This window comes from Dunckerocampus dactyliophorus, chromosome 12 (genome assembly GCF_027744805.1).
Source record: "Dunckerocampus dactyliophorus isolate RoL2022-P2 chromosome 12, RoL_Ddac_1.1, whole genome shotgun sequence".
NCBI lineage: Eukaryota > Metazoa > Chordata > Actinopteri > Syngnathiformes > Syngnathidae > Dunckerocampus > Dunckerocampus dactyliophorus.
The window spans coordinates 9,998,680-10,017,511 of NC_072830.1; the positions used below are offsets into that span (position 1 = coordinate 9,998,680).

Here is an 18,832-nt window from a genome sequence, read left to right on the forward strand (position 1 = left end):
CTGCTATACAACACTACACTACACTCTACTACACTATACTACACGATACTAGACCATACAATACTGTATTATATTATACTAGCATAGTAAAGACACTATATAATACTCTCACATAATATACTATATGATACTGTACAATACCATACTATACTACACTATACTATACTGTACGATACAATACTATACAATACTGTATTATATTATACTAGCATAGTAAAGACATTATATAATACTATAACATAATATACTATATGATACTGTACAATACCATACTATACTACACTATACTATACTGTACGATACAATACTATACAATACTGTATTATATTATACTAGCATAGTAAAGACATTATATAATACTATAACATAATATACTATATGATACTGTACAATACCATACTATACTACACTATACTATACTGTACGATACAATACTATACAATACTGTATTATATTATACTAGCATAGTAAAGACACTATATAATACTATAACATAATATACTATATGATACTGTACAATACCATACTATACTACACTATACTATACTGTACGATACAATACTATACAATACTGTATTATATTATACTAGCATAGTAAAGACACTATATAATACTACAACATAATATACTATATGATACTGTACAATACCATACTATACTACACTATACTATACTGTACGATACAATACAATACTACACTGTATGATACCACACAATACTATATTACACCGTACAATAGTACACTATACTATATTGTACTATACCATACTACACTGTACTATACAATATGATCTGATACTATATTATACTATACAATACTATGCTATAAAATTATAATGTACGATACTACACTGTACTGTACTACACTATACTATATATTAATACTATGCTACACTATAGTATATGATACTATACAGTACTATACGATACAACACAATAGTACACTACTTTATACAATATGATACTGTACTGTACTATACTATACAATACTACACTATACTACAGGTATATGCTACTATACTATGCTCCACTATACAATACAATTCTATATTGTATGACACTATAGTACTATAGTATGATATTATACTGTACTATATTGTATGATACTATATTATACTACACTATATTATATGAGACTATACTGTACTATACCATACTATATGATACCATACTACACTCCACTATGCTATACAATAATATACTATACTACACTATACTGTACTACACTATATGGCACTGTACGACACAATACTATACGATACAATATGGTCCAATACTATACTGTACTATATTATACTGTACGATACTATGCTATACTACACTATACTATATGATACAATACATTACGATACTATACTGTTCTATACTATACTATACTGTTCTATACTATGCTATGCTATGCTATACTATACTATACTATACTATACTATACTACACTACACTATACCACATTATACTGTACTACACTATATAGTACTGTACGACACAATACTATACAATACGGTCCAATACTATACTGTACTATATTATACTGTACGATACTATGCTATACTACACTATACTATATGATACAATACATTACGATACTATACTGTTTGATACTATATTGTTCTATACTATGCTACACTATACTATACTATACTATACTATACTATACTATACTATACTTTTCATTTAAAACATGTCTGAGGTTTACCAGTAGGGATGGCCGATAATATTGGTTGGGCAATGTTATTGGCTGATATTGCCATAAAAATGAGATATTGGACCATATTGTTATCAGTTTTTTTTTTTTCTGCTGATAATGATACAGTAAGTGGTTCCGTGTTCCACACGGCATCAAGCTTGCTAGCTAGCTGGTGAGGAATGATTACAAACTTAATCTGTGAATTGTAAATAATATCATTTTCAATTGAAATGTTGATTATGTGGGGGAGGATGGGGCAAGTCAGGCATCTTCCTTGAATACTTGGCCAGTATTCTGCAAAGCGAGTTTAGTGGGTTAGCAAGCTGTTGAGTGGAAAGCCGGACTTGCCTGTTCAGCGAAAGTAGCTCTCTTTTAAAGCAGTTGTATCATCTTGGTAAACTCATAACCTGGTCCCGACCAGGTTATGTCCAGGCTTTCATCTTCAAATCGGCTATGAAAGTGCCAGTGTTTCACTGTTTAACTCATTTGGAGGTGGCGTCACCATTTATTGAGAACCTACGAGGTTCCCGTGGGGACAAGTAGACAAGACAAAATAGAAAAAAGAACATTCCCTGATGATATTATCCATCTATAAGCGAGATAGATTTAAGAGAATAAAATGCATTATGAAATATTAATAATTAGGCCAACATTTAACCATAAACGTCACAGCAGTCCTTGCATGAACTCATGTCAACACTGCCATCTCGTGGTCACAACAAGCTACAACAAGAAAACGTAGTTCAAAGATTTCAAAAAAGTGTTGCTCCAATTTATTTATGTTTCAAATGTTAAAATGTCAAAGTTGTGCAATGTTGAGCGTTGATAAAAGAAAACACTAGTAGGGTATAGTTAGTATAATAAATCAGTCTTAACTGAAAAATTCGCCACCGAGTGGACTCACCTGAGGTTTAAATCAAGTATTTTGAGGTTATCAACCTGTCCTGCAAATAGTTGAATTGTGCTGTGGGGCGTTCGTCCCGGCGGTTGGCGCTTGCTGGGGTGTTTGATCGGCGAACCCGGGACTCACTGAAGATTCACCGCTACGGAAACTCACCGATTATTGTTCACTTATTTTTTGATTGATTGAGGAAGAGAGAATGCCGAGTGGAAGAAGCAACATACGGGATAAAGACGTGGCAACTGCAGACGACTTGGAGGAGATTAAAAGATCACTAAAGTTTATGTCGGGTGAGCTCACAAGACCAGCATCACAGCAGGGACGACTAATTGGACTAATGCAGGAAGTAAAATCATTGAAAGACATGCTAACGGAGAAAGATAAAAGGATTATTGTGTTAGAGCAAAGGGTGGACGAATTGGAACAACATACAAAAAGAGGCAATTTGGTATGAACAGGCCTAGAAAGTCGACACCGATCCTACGCACGAGCTACTGTAAACGGGGTGACAACAGAAGATGCACCACGGGAGGAACTGCTGACACTGGAACAATAAGTAGTGTAGTAAGAACATCAACATCCAAAGTGAAGATAGTTCTGTTTGTCACGTATTACCAAGAAAGACAGAGAAAGAAAAACCAGCTATCTTTTTAAGTTTCATTAGTAGAAAGAAGAGGATTGATCTGTCAGTGCAAGCAAAGACACTGAAAGGTACTAATGTATACTTAAATGAACATTTAACAAAACAAAAAAAATGGAGATATTGCACGAGAAGCAAGGATGCTTGCTGAGAAAACAGAAAAACATCACGGCAACATGGACTCGAAATGGCAAAGTATGGATAAGAGAACAAGAAGAGTCTCAGGCTGGGATGATAGGAGATTTTAAAGAATTAGAAACATTTAGAAGAGGAAAATAAAACAATGGTGTTGATTGAAAGTATCAGATCTAGACTTAGGAGAACGGGCTGTAGAGTGGATACAGGAAATAGACATATACTGGAAAATGGATGCATACATACATTTAGAAGTTGATTTAGAGAGTAAAATATATGATATAGACGAGGGTACGAACAAAGAAGAACTAATTCCAAATAATGAATGGGAGTATTATACTGAGGAAAAATGTAATAATAAAGTAACCAGTAGTTTGAAATGTAAGGTTGTCTGTAATATGACAACTGTTATTGACGCTCTTATGGAAATGATCACAGTGGAAATCATTAGTGAAGTGCTAGAAATGATATAGTGAGTTGTGTTCATGGATCACCAGGCTCATGTGTGAAAACATTCACAGATGCAATCATGGACCTGTTTGCCAGGAGTCACAACAAGGTTGTGTTTTTATGTGGAGACGGAAACATTGATCTGGAAAATTCAACTTCATTGAACACGGGTGATTTTATAAATTCATTGTATCGTTTGAATTTGCTTCCAGTGATATCTAAGCCTACAAGAATAACATCAAAAAGTGCAACTATTGTTGACAATATTTTCACAAACGTAGGTGATGGAAAAGTAGTGAGTGGGATCATGATAATGATCATTTACCTGTTTTTACAGTTTATAAAAATGATCAATACAGTACAAAGGGACATTACCACAGAAAAATGTATAACAAGCAGATCGAAAGAAGCTTTGGAGGCACTGAAACAAAGCTAGAAGGAGGTTTACGTTATGCGAGGTACTACTGTTTATGTTGTACAACACCATGATTGTTCCATACCTGACGTATTGCATTGAGGTATGGAGAAATGCTTGTAAAACATACACTCAGTCAATATTTATTTTGCAAAAAAGAGCAATAAGAATAATCAGTAGAAAACAATACAGAGACCCAACAAATCCATTATTTCTTCAGTTAAAACTATTGAAATTTCGTGAATTACTAGAATATAATATATTGCAAATTATGCTGAAAGCTTATAGAAAAACTTTGCCAATTAATATTCAGAAAAGATTTGAAAAAAGAGAAAGCAAATATTTGTCAAAAGGTCCAGTGATTTTCAAACAACCAAAATTCAGGACTAGAATGATGGAACGTTGTGTTTGTGTAAAAGGAGTCAGTCTATGGAACAATCTAAATCAAGAAACTAAAGAATCCAAGTCTGATATCATACAGTAGTACCTCGCATAACGTAAACCTCCTTTTACGTAAATTCCACTGAACGTAAAGAATTTATGTAAAGTTTTTGCATCGTATTACGGAAGGAATTCCATATAACATAAAGCGTCAAGTCGGTGCAAGTTTTTTTTCTTTTTTTTCAATCAACTTTATTAATGCCTCAAGTTGGTGCAATTTCAGACTAACACTTGGTGACGCCTTCTGACGCTTCACACTCATTGGCTGATTATCGGGGCACCGCCTACGCTCTCATCTCATTGGCTGACTTATACAGCGCGTATGTGAGTTTGTGTGATGGACAGGCTTCTCCCTTCATCCTCCTTTCCTCTTTGTAGTCGCCCTTAAACTAACTTAAACAATTAAGTTAAGTTACAAATTAAAATTTTGCACACAGCATTATCGTGTAGTGCGTGTGCGTTTGTCTGTGAGACCAGCTGACTCTTAGACTCTTTGAGTCGCGTTTCGACTCAGGCTAGTCCTCCTCCTCCTCCTCCTTCCCGCCTCCACTTGCGCTCCTGATCAAGACATCTCATGAACAGTAAGATTGTTTTTGTTTTTCAGTTTTATTCATTTACAGTTATCTTATTTTATATTGGAATGTTACTCTACTATGTTTATTCTAATGTTTTCTTATATTTTCCCAACATATTTGGTGGGCTTTGAATATTTTGAAGGGCCAAAGGGGTGAGTTTGGGAAGATCTTTACATGTATTTTACGCTTCGTTTAACATAAAAAGCCTATAACGTAAAGGTTCTCGGAACGGATTATTTCCGTTGTAGGGGCGTCTACAGTATTTTAAAAAATGGTTAAAATGAGTATGTTGAGGGAATATGAAATATGTTAGTTAGGATTGACTGTCATACTGTGGTTATTTTTCTTGTGGGAAATGGCATTGGTTGAGTTGTAATTGAGGAGATGTGTAACCATCTGTGTGGCTGGCTGCTGCTATATGGATATTTTTTGTTTATGTTGTTGTTTTTAAATATGAGCTTGTCTTCTTTCTGCTCCCTTTCATTCTGGTTTGAAGAGTGTTTGTTTTTTAGGTCATATTGTTTTAATATTGTTTGTTTGTTTGTTTTCTTCTCTCTTGAATGAAATCAAAATCAAAACTTACACATTACATGCTCAGCATTATTAGTCAGCGGTCCTCCCCTCGCTCTTTTGGCAGCGACAGTGTTGCTTTTAGCCGTCATAATCTTTTGGGAACTCCTCATAACGCTCCATAATAATGACTTACTCATTTTTTGTCAAATACACTGGCTGGGATCGCTTCACTTTTCAGCGGAAGTACAGCAGAATAATATGACGTCAAACGCCCCCTTTCATGTGAACGTGCACTTAGCACAAAGCCGATTCTTATTTGTGAATTTATGAAGACTAACATGTCTTAGTTGTTGAACATATTCTTTTGCTTGACTATTGATTATCATTTTCTAAATGAGACAATAAATATGGCACGTTTCGTAGACTTTACGTTGTATATTGCAGTATTTCTTTATCTGCGAAATGCATTCAGTGGCACCACAGTAAAAGAAATACCGTGTGTTTATTAGACTGATATTAGCTGCTGCCAATACTGGGATCGGTTGACATCAGTATCAATATCATTGATACAGCATTGATCCACTCCTCTAACTAATCACACGTCCATTTGCACCCACTGACAGTCATCTATTCCTTTCACTCCCAACACACACACACACACGCACGCACACACGCACGCACGCACATGCACACGCACACACACACAATGTGCAAGAGCTCCAATCTGCAGCGTGAATCCTGCAAGTCCACAATGAAGACAATATCAGCTGCCCTGCTCGCCTGTATAGACCTCGAAATCAGCGTAGACTTTATTTTATTTATTTTACTTCCTTTCACTTTCTGTTTGCTCTATCACTGCACGACACCGCTACACTTATATTGTTTGCGGTATAACTGCAGTACATTAATATTGTTTGTAGTATGAATGCAGTAAATTTATATTGTTTGCAGTATACTGTAACTGCAGTACACTTATATTATTTGCAGTATAAATGCAGTACATTTACGTATATTGTTTGCAGTATAAGTGCAGTACAGTTATATTGTTTGCAGTATCCATCCATCCATCCATCCATCCATCCATCCATCCATCCGTCCATCCATCCATCCATCCATCCATCTTCTTCCGCTTATCCGAGGTTGGGTTGCGGGGGCAGCAGCCTATGCAGGGCAGCCTAGACTTCCCTCTCCCAGCTACTTTGTCCAGCTCCTCCTGGCGGATCCTGAGGCGGGAGGCAACAAGAATTGCCACCCCTGCCCGTTGCCTCTCACTGCTGGCCACGCCAGAGTGGAAAAAAGACCAACCCCTCTAAAGAGGACTGGTTCCAGAGCCCTTGCTCTTGGTGAGTCCAACTATATCTAGCTGGAACTTCTCCACCTCACGTACTAACTCAGGCTCCTTCCCCGCCAGAGAGGTGACCTTCCACATACCAAGAGCTAGCTTCTGCAACCAAGGATCGGACCGCCAAGGCTCCCGCCTTCGGCCGCCACCCAGCTCACTCTGCACCTGAACCCTTTGGCCCCTCCCACAAGTGGTGATCTAATGGGAGGGGGGACCCATGTTACCTCTTCGGGCTGTGCCTGGCCGGACCCCATCGGTGCAGGTCCGGCCACCAGATGCACATCATCGTGCAACACTTGCAGGCCTGGCTCCAGAGGGGGGCCCCGGTGACCCGCGTCCGCTCCTAGGATCATTGGGACACGCAAACACCTTCACCACGATAAGGTGGTGGCTCAGGAAGGAGTGTTTGCAGTATACATGTATAATTTTTAAAAAGGCAGACAAAGGGAAGAATCAGTGGATGAGTTCGCTAAAGCAGTTTGTGAATTTGCTGCACAATTAATATCAGATGTCATGTGATTGACATCAGAACTCATGCCTGCCAAGAAGTTCCTATGAGACCGTGCAGTTCTACACATGACCACCAGAGAGCACTGTGCTGAAAAAGCTTACTTTGCATGCTCATGGAAACAAACCACTGAAAAAAAGACTGGATAGAGCTTCTATTGTTTTATTTTTGAAGCCAATGGAAATTTGCGGCGGCCATCTTGGTGAGACCACTTTGCTGTGAGACAACAGTATGGCAACGCACTGGTAAAACTTTGATTGATCGTATAGCCACCAAAATCAACTACTAAAGGTTATAACTACTCAGATTTATACACTTTTGTGTCATTTATCAAGCTAGTAAGATGTATTTTAGCTTCGAGACGGACAAAAATTGGCTGTGTGGCAGCCTGCAAACATTGTTTACGTACGGAATTTAAAGTCTATCTTTGTCTAATTATTTTCCTACGGTAAACCATTATTTTTTTTTTATCTCAGGATAAGGTTAAGGCAGGAAGAAAGCAGAAATTTTGTCACATGTCTTCTACCTTTGCGTGAATCATGTGTGGTATCAGAATTAATGTAACTTGGTAGTTGTGGTAGCTTTTAAAAAAGCTGTTTTTTGGTACAAAAAGACATTAGATAAGTGCAAATACTCAAAGCCTACTGTAAAAAACTGCATAGAAATAATTTTATCATTAAAAAAGGCCTAGTTGTTACAGGAAGGTGTAACTAGAAAATTCTTGCAAAACCACCCATCAAAGTTCATACTTTAACTTTTGGTTACATTTCGAGAACTTTTCAAAGCAAAGCCGTTCAAGTAGTGGCACATATATCAGGTCAAAAAAAGGTGCCAAGTAAAAGTACTTACGAGTGGAAGGTTCTTGGGAAGTGCTTTTTAAGTTGTGTTTCCTCATCCTCGCTTCCTTCACTGGCACTCCTGATGTTTTTGATGATTTTTCACTAATTCTGCGTTCGTATACCAGCACAATCACAAAGCTGTGGCGCGTAAGGTGGTCTCACCAAGATGGCGGCGATCGAAAAAATCTGGCTTCAAATTTTGGCGCGTGAAAACAATAGGTTGCTCGATCCAGTCTTTTTTTTAGATCAGTGAAACAAACACCAAAGCAGACATTTTTTTTATCGTTTGCTCTCAGTATTTACTAGTAAATGTTTATCAAGCATGTCCAACGATGGTACACCTATGAATGGGACATGGAGAAAAAAAAATAGGATGGGTAAAAAAAAAAAAAAAAAAAAGAACAAACTTTTGCGTTCCCTTGCAAAACTTTTCCAAGATAACGCAAAACTGTTTTGTGGTTTGTGATCGCAAAAGAGACTGTGGTAAAGCTGGAAACATATTCACATATTCAAACGTCCGGGATCCTTAACTCCCAAGTGAATGGTTCTAACACAGTAAACCATACCTCCTTCCAACCGTGGCAACACAGACAAACAGCTACAACCCAGTTTTCATCAAAATGAGTCGTCTTCTGTGCAGTCTGACGTATACTGATCTCTGTGAGAAGCCGGCAGCGAGATCGGAGCGCAGGGACCGTCTCCATGTCCCCTCTGGGGCTCCGTAGACACCACACGTAACCACACGTAAACCATACATGTACAGTACACTATAAATAGAATATATAATAGAATATACAAAATAATAAGAATCAGCATGTCATATGTGAGGCTGCCAAGCAGGGTTTGCCCAGCATATGTCCAACACAATTTGCCTCGTAATGAAATTCATTTCCACGCTTCATCTGCAGCTCCAAAGGGGAATAATTACAACAAGTCCATTTACCGCAGCCAAGACCAGAACCATTCGGAGGGCACAGGTTAAGCATTGACACTGGTGCCGTGTCGTTTCCTTTAATGTCTTGAAATATGAGCGCACGCTTAAGAAAAGATCCAACGTGATGGAAATGTAAAGCAGTCGTAAAGTGTCAGCATTGGACCCACAGGAGCATCTTTTACACTCCTATAAATCTCGGCCAATTCCAGGACTTCATTTCCTCCTAAAGATTGGCCTCCTTTGGGAATTTGCATTTTTATTGAAGCTGGCAAACATATTAATAATCCACAGTGACGGACAACAGAAGCAGCAAGAAGACATGATTCACAGTTGACTGTGATGATGATAACTACAACATAAAAACACTAAACCTTCTGTACCCTCTGTAGTTCACTGCCCTTGTCGTTGAAGTCGTTCTCAGGAAGATGAGTGAAAATGTTGGTAGAAGTCCTGTGTGTGTGTGTGTGTGTGTGTGTATGTGTGGTGTTAGATGTGCTTAAATTCCAGTAGAAAAGTGAATGAAAAGATGAAAAGTGGGAATGATGAGCTGATTCCCGTCTTTTTAAGCTGACAGCATGAATCATTCAGCCGCTGCAGGCTGCTTTTAATTTGACAGGAATATGATTGGCCTGCCATCTGGACGCCATATTGGAACATATGGTCAGAGGAAAAAGGCGAGAAGTTCAAGTGCTTATGAAAGAACCTTGCCTTCACTTAATCAAGACATCATCATGCACGTCTCCTTCTTCCGTTCTTTCTGCAATTCCACTACACCATTTAGCAACGCTGACCAATCAGCATGAAAATGTTCATTGGCATATCAATTTCTCTCGCAGGCTTTATTCGTCTTTTAATTACGAGCACTAATTAAAAGTAGCTTGTAATGAAGGCCGTGCAGGTTCCCCCTCAGGGTAGAGGCTCCTTGCTGTCACTTAATAGAAACAACACTGAAGAATGGAGCTGCAAGTTGGAAATGAAATCTTTCCCTTCACTCAGTGAGGAGCTAATAACTGCGCCAGGACGGGGCTGCGTGCCAGGTGACGACGGTGGCGGCGGCGGCGGTGGCACGCTATTTCATGGCCAATATATGGCTGTAATAAATGACAGGTCTTATAAAATGCATGGAAGTTGTAAAGCAGCGTGTTGTGAGCAAGCCCAGTCATAAAGTGCAATGACACAATTTATGCCTTCGCTCTTGTTCCAGCCCAAAGAACTTTTATATGACTTCAACTTACCCGTCCTCCCCAGCCAAACAATGCTATGAATACTAGACGTGTCACAAGATCTGTAATATTAATAATAATGAGCAAGGTGAGCCCATCAATGATCGAGCCAGTATGCCCAATATATTCCAAAGTGGTGGCAACATAAACAGCAACAAAAATAACTTGTCTACCTCAAACGTATCCACCCGGTTTTCCCATCTGGGAAACAACGACACATGGATGCAGAGCCTTCGTTCTGACAGTCAACACTCACTGAGACGTTTGGTCGGCAAAGTAAATACAAACGGAACAGCACAAAATTTTAAAATTAAAAATCACAGAAAGTCATCGCAAAAGAAATACTGCTCTTTGATACAGTTGGAAAGTCAGCATTTCAAGAAATGCTACAAACGTTTGACAGACAGTAGGAATTGTTTGTGAGAAAATACATGTCACAAAAGGCAATGCCACAACTTTGCTTGGTGAAAGATGATATATTAAAGGAAATATTCCATCATTATCATATAATATTATTTATTAATTATATGTTATAAAATTACTGGTTTATTTGGTTGAAAAAATGTTGGCAATGATATTGTTTAGCATCTATTTGTGGGACAATACAAATTTCATAACACACCTGCATAGTTTTGTGACTTGGTTAAATAAAGAAGTTTGTTTGTCCAGTCATATTTTTTCATTTTACTTTCTGAAAATCAACGTTAAAATCTCATCCTGTCTCGTTCTTGTGGACCCAATCTCGTTCATCGTCTACAACGTGAAAGTAATGAGGAGTTTTTGGGCGTTTTTTGAAAGACAACACTGGGACAACTTCAATGAAAAGGCTGGAGTTTGGAATCATGGATGGACATCCAGGAAAGCAACCACAAGTGAAGTAAGGAATGGTATGAAAGAGGAACAAACAGGAAGAGCAACTGCATAAACATCAACAACCAAGATGGACGCGCCGATTGGCTGGCAAAGAAGGAGAAAGGCAAGCTGACAAGACCAAGTGGTAATATTCAATCTCCATGCAGCCAAAACATATGAATTCATGTTTACAAACCACTTCCATGATATGATTATGAATCTACGTAGGTGATCTTCATCCAGATGTTTTGCATCCATGGTAGCATTGGATGCATTTGATGTGTTGTGTTTCACCTTTTTGTTTATTAAAGACGCTTAAACCAAAGCCCTGTCTGTCAATATATGCCGAGTAGTTCCATGAACAAGACCTCAAGGTACTTCAGCTTCTCCACTTGAGGGAGGATCTCATTCCCGACCTGGAGATGGCACCCCACCCTCGGACGTGGAAGTGCTGATTCTCATCCCATCCAGGCTTTCTTTCTAACTATTATTTTTTTAATCCTAATCCTTGACTTTGGACACCAGTCTTTCATGCTTACACATGTCAGTTTCGGTGTCTTTATGTGTCAGTCCTGTGACTGACAGGTGATCGGTCTCAGGTGAATGGATGCTTTCCTCCAATTGTGATTGTGTGAAATAATCCTAGCTTGTTTTCGGCACACTTCCAGGGTAAAACTGTCATCCTTCATCACATGCTGCGAGTATAAACACCCGCCCCCACCGCCCCCACTCATTCAAGCACCAGCAGCCTCCAGTTGTCATGAGGTCATAGCACAAAGGACGAATGGTTGCCATTTAGTCAGCATCCCCAAACTGAAGACATTTTTCTTCATCTGGCGGGGAAGCGGTGTCTAATGGAGCATGAGAGTGACGGTCCCCCCCCTCATTCTCTGAAGCCGCATGGCTGAGTCACGCCCCCCGTTTGGAGAAGAGCTACAGGCGGTGCTTGCGAGCGAGGTCATCATGCTGTGCGAGTCTGGCCTGATTCACGGGTAAACATGGCTGGCGGTAATTAGGGAGGAGGACAGCCGGGAATTTCATACATTTCACATTCGCTTGGACAAAACCTGACTGCCAAGTTGCAAGTGACGAGTCACTTACACCAAAGGTCGCTTGTTACCTTCTTGAATAGTTTACTCAAGCTCTCCATGGCTTTATCCGTTGTGCTGATTCAAAGCATCCATCCATTCATCCATTTTCTGCTTTTCCGGAGGCAGCAGATTCAGTAGGGAAGTCCAGACTTCCCGTTCTCCGGCCACCGGGAGGACACTGACAGGCCGGCTGTGAGACACGATCTCTCCAGCGTGTCCTGGGTCTGCCCTGGGGATAATTACACTACTATGCACATTAGCACTCAATACCAATATCAATATTCAATATCAAATCTTACCTTTATGGATTCCCACATAGTATCAGCATTTGGGAGCAAATATGAAGTGAAAGAAAAATGGTAAAATTACTGTGCAGTGTGGGACTAAGTTAGATGGTGCTTTCAAGGACAGTCGAACAAAGTTGGAGAAGTCACCGCTCGCAAAAAACACCATAAATATTCAAAAACTGGGATTTCTAACTGTATGTTTTTTTAAAAATAAAATAATGCCTCATATTTCCAATATTTCTGTGAATTTACATAAAATATGATGTAGTTACACTAAGTCCCCAACTTACGAACACAATTGGTTCCAGACGACCGTTCTTAAGTCGAATCGTTCTTAAGTCGGGGAAAAGGTAATATTACCAATGATATAGGTACTACATGTACGTGTATACATATACAGTATATGCGTATGTATGTAAATATGAGTTTGGATGCAGTAGTAATATTAAACGAGCATAATTAATGAAAAAAACAATAATAAAAATGATATAATAATACGTAATGATAATTAAAAATTAAAATATTTACCTTTGAAGAGGAGTGGCCGAGCATACGTTGTTGTGGTGGAGAAGGAGGAGGAGTTATTGAAAAAGGACAAATGGTCGTCGTCGTTAGACTCTTCTAAAAGAGGTAGTATTCTGTTGGTGGTGTAGAATTAAGCAGGCCTATTAACTCTTCATAAACTTTAATCCCACACTCTGTCGGGGTTGTATCATACAGCTACAATTTAGCTTTCCATTTAGCTTTCTCTCCCCAGCGGCTTCCTGTACCTGTTGGTGCCATTAGCAGTGTCAAGATGTAGCAGTATAAATATGGCGTTACAGTACTAAAAGGCAAAATACATGAAAAAATAGACCAGTCGGCTTGTGTTGGTATCTCCAAAAGTTCGCATGTCGGATGTTTGTAAGTTGGGGACCTATTGTATTATTTTATTATTTTTTAAGTGTGCTTTTTTTGTTTCATTGCACCTGAAAGTTTCCCGCGGCGCGGTGGTTCGGGACCGCTGGTTATCAGATGTTTAAAATGCAAGACATTTCCGTTATTGTGCAGGTATTATGTTTTTTAAGATATGATAGAGCTACATTTGATTTGTTGTTACAATACAGACTTGTACAGTTGTACCTTGTATAGAGAGAGAGTACTTTTTGCGAGTAGTTTTTCTCCTCATCAAATTTCAATACTTATTGACATAAATGATAGTTTTTATTTTTATTTTTTTTTTACTAAAACTGACTAAAACTAGACAAAAACTATGTTAGTTTTCATCAGCTTTTCATCAACTCGACTTTTCGTCGACTAAATTGGACAAAAACGTATGGAAATGACTAAAATGTGACTAAAACAAGAAGCATTTTTGTGCAAATGACTAAGACTAAAAATAAAATTGCTGCCAAAAACAACACTGGATGCTTGAACTCCTCATCTCAGTGAGATATTTTTCCGCTTGATAGTTTTGTTCAAAGCAGCATGAAGATCAAGCCAAACAGTGAAGGCGACGACTTTAACGCGGCCCAGGAAGAGGACAATGGCGACAGGAAGCAGTGCTGGAATCATGGAGTCAGTCCGGGAAGTACACTCCTCTAAATGGGACGAATCAAGGAGGGAACAATCACCTGACTGCTGCAGTATTGATTACCAATATCACCTGTCTGCTTCTCTTTCTCAAGCTGCAATCTTTCGCCCCAAAGCTCCTGCTTTGAATTCCTTCTTTGTCTTTTAGCTGGAAGACCTCGGTTCACAGTGTCGCTCAATCGGGGCGAGACGCCGGGGTGTTTATTGAAGACCTGACCCCGTCCTCCGCTCATTAAATTGATTCATGGGTTCAATAAGTGGGGCACAGGCGGCAGGTGTGCATGTCGGCGCATGCACGAGGCTCACAAGCATCCATCATTCTGATCAGGTATCTTCACTGGCTCCCCCAGGCAGGTGCTGCTGGCGTGACGCTCAACCTGACCCGGCGAGGTGAGACTACATATGCAAATGCGCGCAAAAAAGCACAGAAACTAGCACTTTATCTCGTGTGTGGCGTTCAGGCCAACGGAGGTTAAAGCGATCCTTCATCTCTCATTGGATCGCCGCCTGATCTAAAGCCTCCGCCGTGGTTTTGTGTTCTGACAGCTTTCATCAGATGATCTCACGTCTTCTAAAGACGCGTGAGGGCCACAAACAGCCTCAAGTGAAACTGCTGCATTCTCTTGTCACCTTGCAAGTACGTTTATTCATTTATTTTTATCTCTTATCTCATATATAGATTTTTTTTTTTAACTTTGTAACGTAACCACAAAGTGGATGAAAACAATTCAAGAAAATGCATTGAATTAGTTTGAAAACAATTGATTAAAACGACACGCAGGACTGGAAAACACTGATAGCACGAGAAAGGAACAGCATAGATTTGATCTTATAGTCTAGTCGAGTTTGCTCATTAAAAAAATCCACGGCTAAAAACAAACCACATAAAAATATTTATTCTTTTCAAGCAGTTTCAATCAACCTCACATGTTTGCATTTAACAAATGACCGTTTCCTGCAACCGAATGATAAGAAAATATCAACTCCGTGTTCAATTATTTATGAGAATTTGGTATGAAAGTCACTTGACATCACAGCAAATTATAGCAATCCTCAGGTAACTCGGGTAAAATGCTGCCCCTAGTGGCAGCATAAGGATGACATCAGAGCAAATTGAATGGACTTTGTTCTTGTTGCAACGCCATGACTTTGAATTTTTAATCTTTCTTCATGAAAGAATCATGAAATATTTAGACTGAGAAAAGTAAAAGCTTACTTCTCCCAATCGAGATGCTCATTTTGTTCTGTGCTTGAGTTGAATCCACAGAGACATGGCGACACTGTGAGATACAATGTTTTTAGCTTTAGAGTGGAACCTCGGTTAGCATCCCTCTTGGTTAGTGTGTTTTTCTTTTAACGTGCTAATGTAATTTTTGCTTCCGTTTACGTTTACATAATACGGTATTGTGGTGTTATTAATACACTGCATGAGTCCAACTGTGTTCTTAATGTACTTTTTTCACAAAACATCCTTGGCTTCTAACAAAGAAGCTAGCTTGCTAACCGGGAGTTATATGTCACCCGCCTATGATGTCGTCAGGGGTTGACTGTCAAAAAAAACTCCCTTTTATACAGTAGTTTTACATGCATAAAACACTTCTAAATGCATACAAATGATGAATGGAAGGGATCATTGAACATTTAAGGTTACTTTTACCTTTACTGAAGACTGATTCTTGATGTGAATGTTCCCAACGACACAAAACAGGAAAATGGTGTCTGTGCGGTGTCTCGATGGCACATTAACATCCATAAAAACACAGTTTGTGATTTGGGAAACCTTTATTGTATTTGTGAAAATGCAATAAAGGCACATTCATTTCTCTATGTTTTCAGCCTCTTGTCCATATTAGACCTGGTCCGTTTCGAAAACTGGACTGGACCTAAACCTCTAAAATTTAGACTGGAATAATCTACTGAGCCCAAAGGTGTCATGCTCCGCAGGACAGGAAGGGTGACTTCCTGTCTGGTGCTTTTATTTTCTTTGGTGTACGTCCTGCCGGGTGTAGCAAGCAGCCGCTTCACCTCAGTGGATCGCTGCGCGGCTGTCGGCAATTGCAATTAGTTGGCTTCGTAAGACGACGCTAGTTCATTGCCTCTGTTCTCCTCGCCTGTTCTGTCACCTGAACTGTTTCTTACCTGTTGCCAGCCCAGTGTCTTCCCGTTGTGTTTTTTCACTGAGCTTTCCCCTCTGTCGCCTTTTGTTGCCTGTATCCTGCACTACTGTGAGTACCTGCACCTCATCGTGCTAAATGACAGGACTTTTATTTGCACGCTGCGTTTGTCTCTGCACACCGGGGGTCCAGCATTTGACAGCCACACCACAGATCGTGACAAAAGGTTAAAAAAAAAACGCAATGCAATTAAGGCACATTTAGACGTGTTTTTTTTTAGGACGTAGTCCATAGTGCTGTTGGAAAAGCACGAGACCTAGACTTTTCAATTCTGGACTGGATTAAGAAAAAGTATTAAAAACACAGTTTCTGGATGTACAGACCCCAAAGGTTAAAAACACAGTTATAAAAACATGTGATTTGTGAAACCTTTATTCTGTTTGTGAAAATGCAGTAAAGGTGCATTTACGTACTTTTAAAAATCTGGCCCGTATTAGACCTGGTGCTGTTTGAAAACCACAGGACCGAGATTTCTCAGATCTGGACTGGATTAACAAAGTCATAAAAACAGTTTCTGATTTGTGAACCCTTGATTCTATTTGTGAAAATGTGACAAACGTACATTTCTCTGTTTCCAGACACAAAACAGGAAGTTGGTGTCCGTGTGGTGTCTGGTCGTGTACACTCGCATCAAGAATCGCGTCTTCAATGAAGGTAAAAGTACCAATAAATGTTCATGTTAATCACATAAATATCAGTTTTCAAATTAATGAATCATGACTGATCACCATTTGCAACTATGTGTGAAATATGACTATTTTTACTGTATTTTATGAGTAAATGACAAAACATCATTATATATATTTGCATGTATTAACGGCTCCAAATCAACTGAAAATTTAAATCAAGCTGAAAATCTATTTGCCAAACGCTCTTTAATAAGCACATTAGAATCACACTTGAACAGTGTTCTAATGAGCAATGAGGTGTTCAAAGACACCATGCCAGTCAAGTTAAATTCACGTTTTGAGTTTATTCCATTCCATTTTCCTCCGCTTGTCCGGGTCCGGGTCGCGGGGGCAGCGCTCTTAGTCCCCGACCACCTCCTCCAGCTCCACCGGGAGGACACCAAGGCGTTCCCAGGCCAGCTGTGAGACATAATCCCTCCAGCGTGCCCTAGATCTTCCCCGGGGCCTTCATTGACACGTGCCCGAAACACCTCACCAGGGAGGCGCCCGGGAGGCATCCGGACGAGATGCCTGAGCAACCTCAGCTGGCTCCTCTCGATGTGAAGGGTTTATTTCCTGGGATTTCCAAGCATACTTAAATGCAGTAAACTGTACCTCAGCAGTAAGAGCAAGGGAGTGATAAGAAAATCCACTTATTTTTTCTTTGTCTTTCTGTTAAGACCACGCATACATAATAAACACGTTCTTGTGATGTTCAGAGTGTCCCTGAATGCCCCTCTCTGGTCATCTCATGACAATGAGGAAGTGTGGTCCCGGGAGGACTACAGATGCATACATGGTGTTGGAGTTGCCCTGCTGTTGTGTTCAAGTTAGAATAAAGTTATTAATGCGCCATTTGTGACTTTTTTGATTTACATTCTTATTGATTTGGTTCGAGTCGGACCTTCTGGAACGAATTAACAACGCTCAAGCCCCAGTCTCAACCCGCTGTACTTGCGAGTTCGTGCTGTCTACTTGCAAAAACAAACGTGGGCAAAATTTGGGGATCCGTACGTGGTGAGTACTGCCTCAGTACGGATTTGGGAGCACGTAGATACTTCTTAGCACTTTTAGTGCAGGAGGAACTTTTGCTGCGCTCGTGCTGCTCGGGCTACGGATTCACTCCCAGTACGGGTGATGCGCGTGCCCTCTACTGAGCATGTGTGTGCCATGCAACCGCTCATGGCCAGGTGTGGTGTGCAGGCCACGTACTTACACTTAACGTAACCGTGCGAGTGACGTGTGTTGACGTACTCCCTCAATGCTCTTGCCGCTCTGTCCCCGCGTTTTCAGAAAAAACGTCGCGGCTGTGGCCTCCATAAAAGTGTACAAACTAAAAACACGAGCGGGGCTATTGGGAAATGTTACTACTGCAACCATCCATCAGGGGGAGACCAAGGAAAACCCTTGTTTCCTTGTGTTAGCCTTTCTGTGCAAATATCTTTAGCCACCCTTAGCTGCAGTACACTGTTCAATCATTACCATATTAAATGACAGTGAAGCTCAGTAGAGCACGGACCTCCGCTCAGGCTGCGACTTTGCTGCTTTGCCAGAGGATCTTTGCGCCAAAAGCGAGCATATTTCT

The 18,832-nt window shown here is 39.8% G+C and overlaps 1 long non-coding RNA gene across 1 annotated transcript; it reads left to right on the top strand.

Moving 5' to 3' along the window:
• The first annotated feature begins 16,440 nt into the window (after window positions 1–16,440).
• LOC129191725 (uncharacterized) lies at window positions 16,441–18,082 on the top strand. The gene is made up of 3 exons (XR_008573262.1): window positions 16,441–16,630; window positions 17,158–17,233; window positions 17,603–18,082. It is a non-coding gene; the product is annotated as an uncharacterized LOC129191725 (long non-coding RNA).
• Window positions 18,083–18,832: the final 750 nt, after the last annotated feature.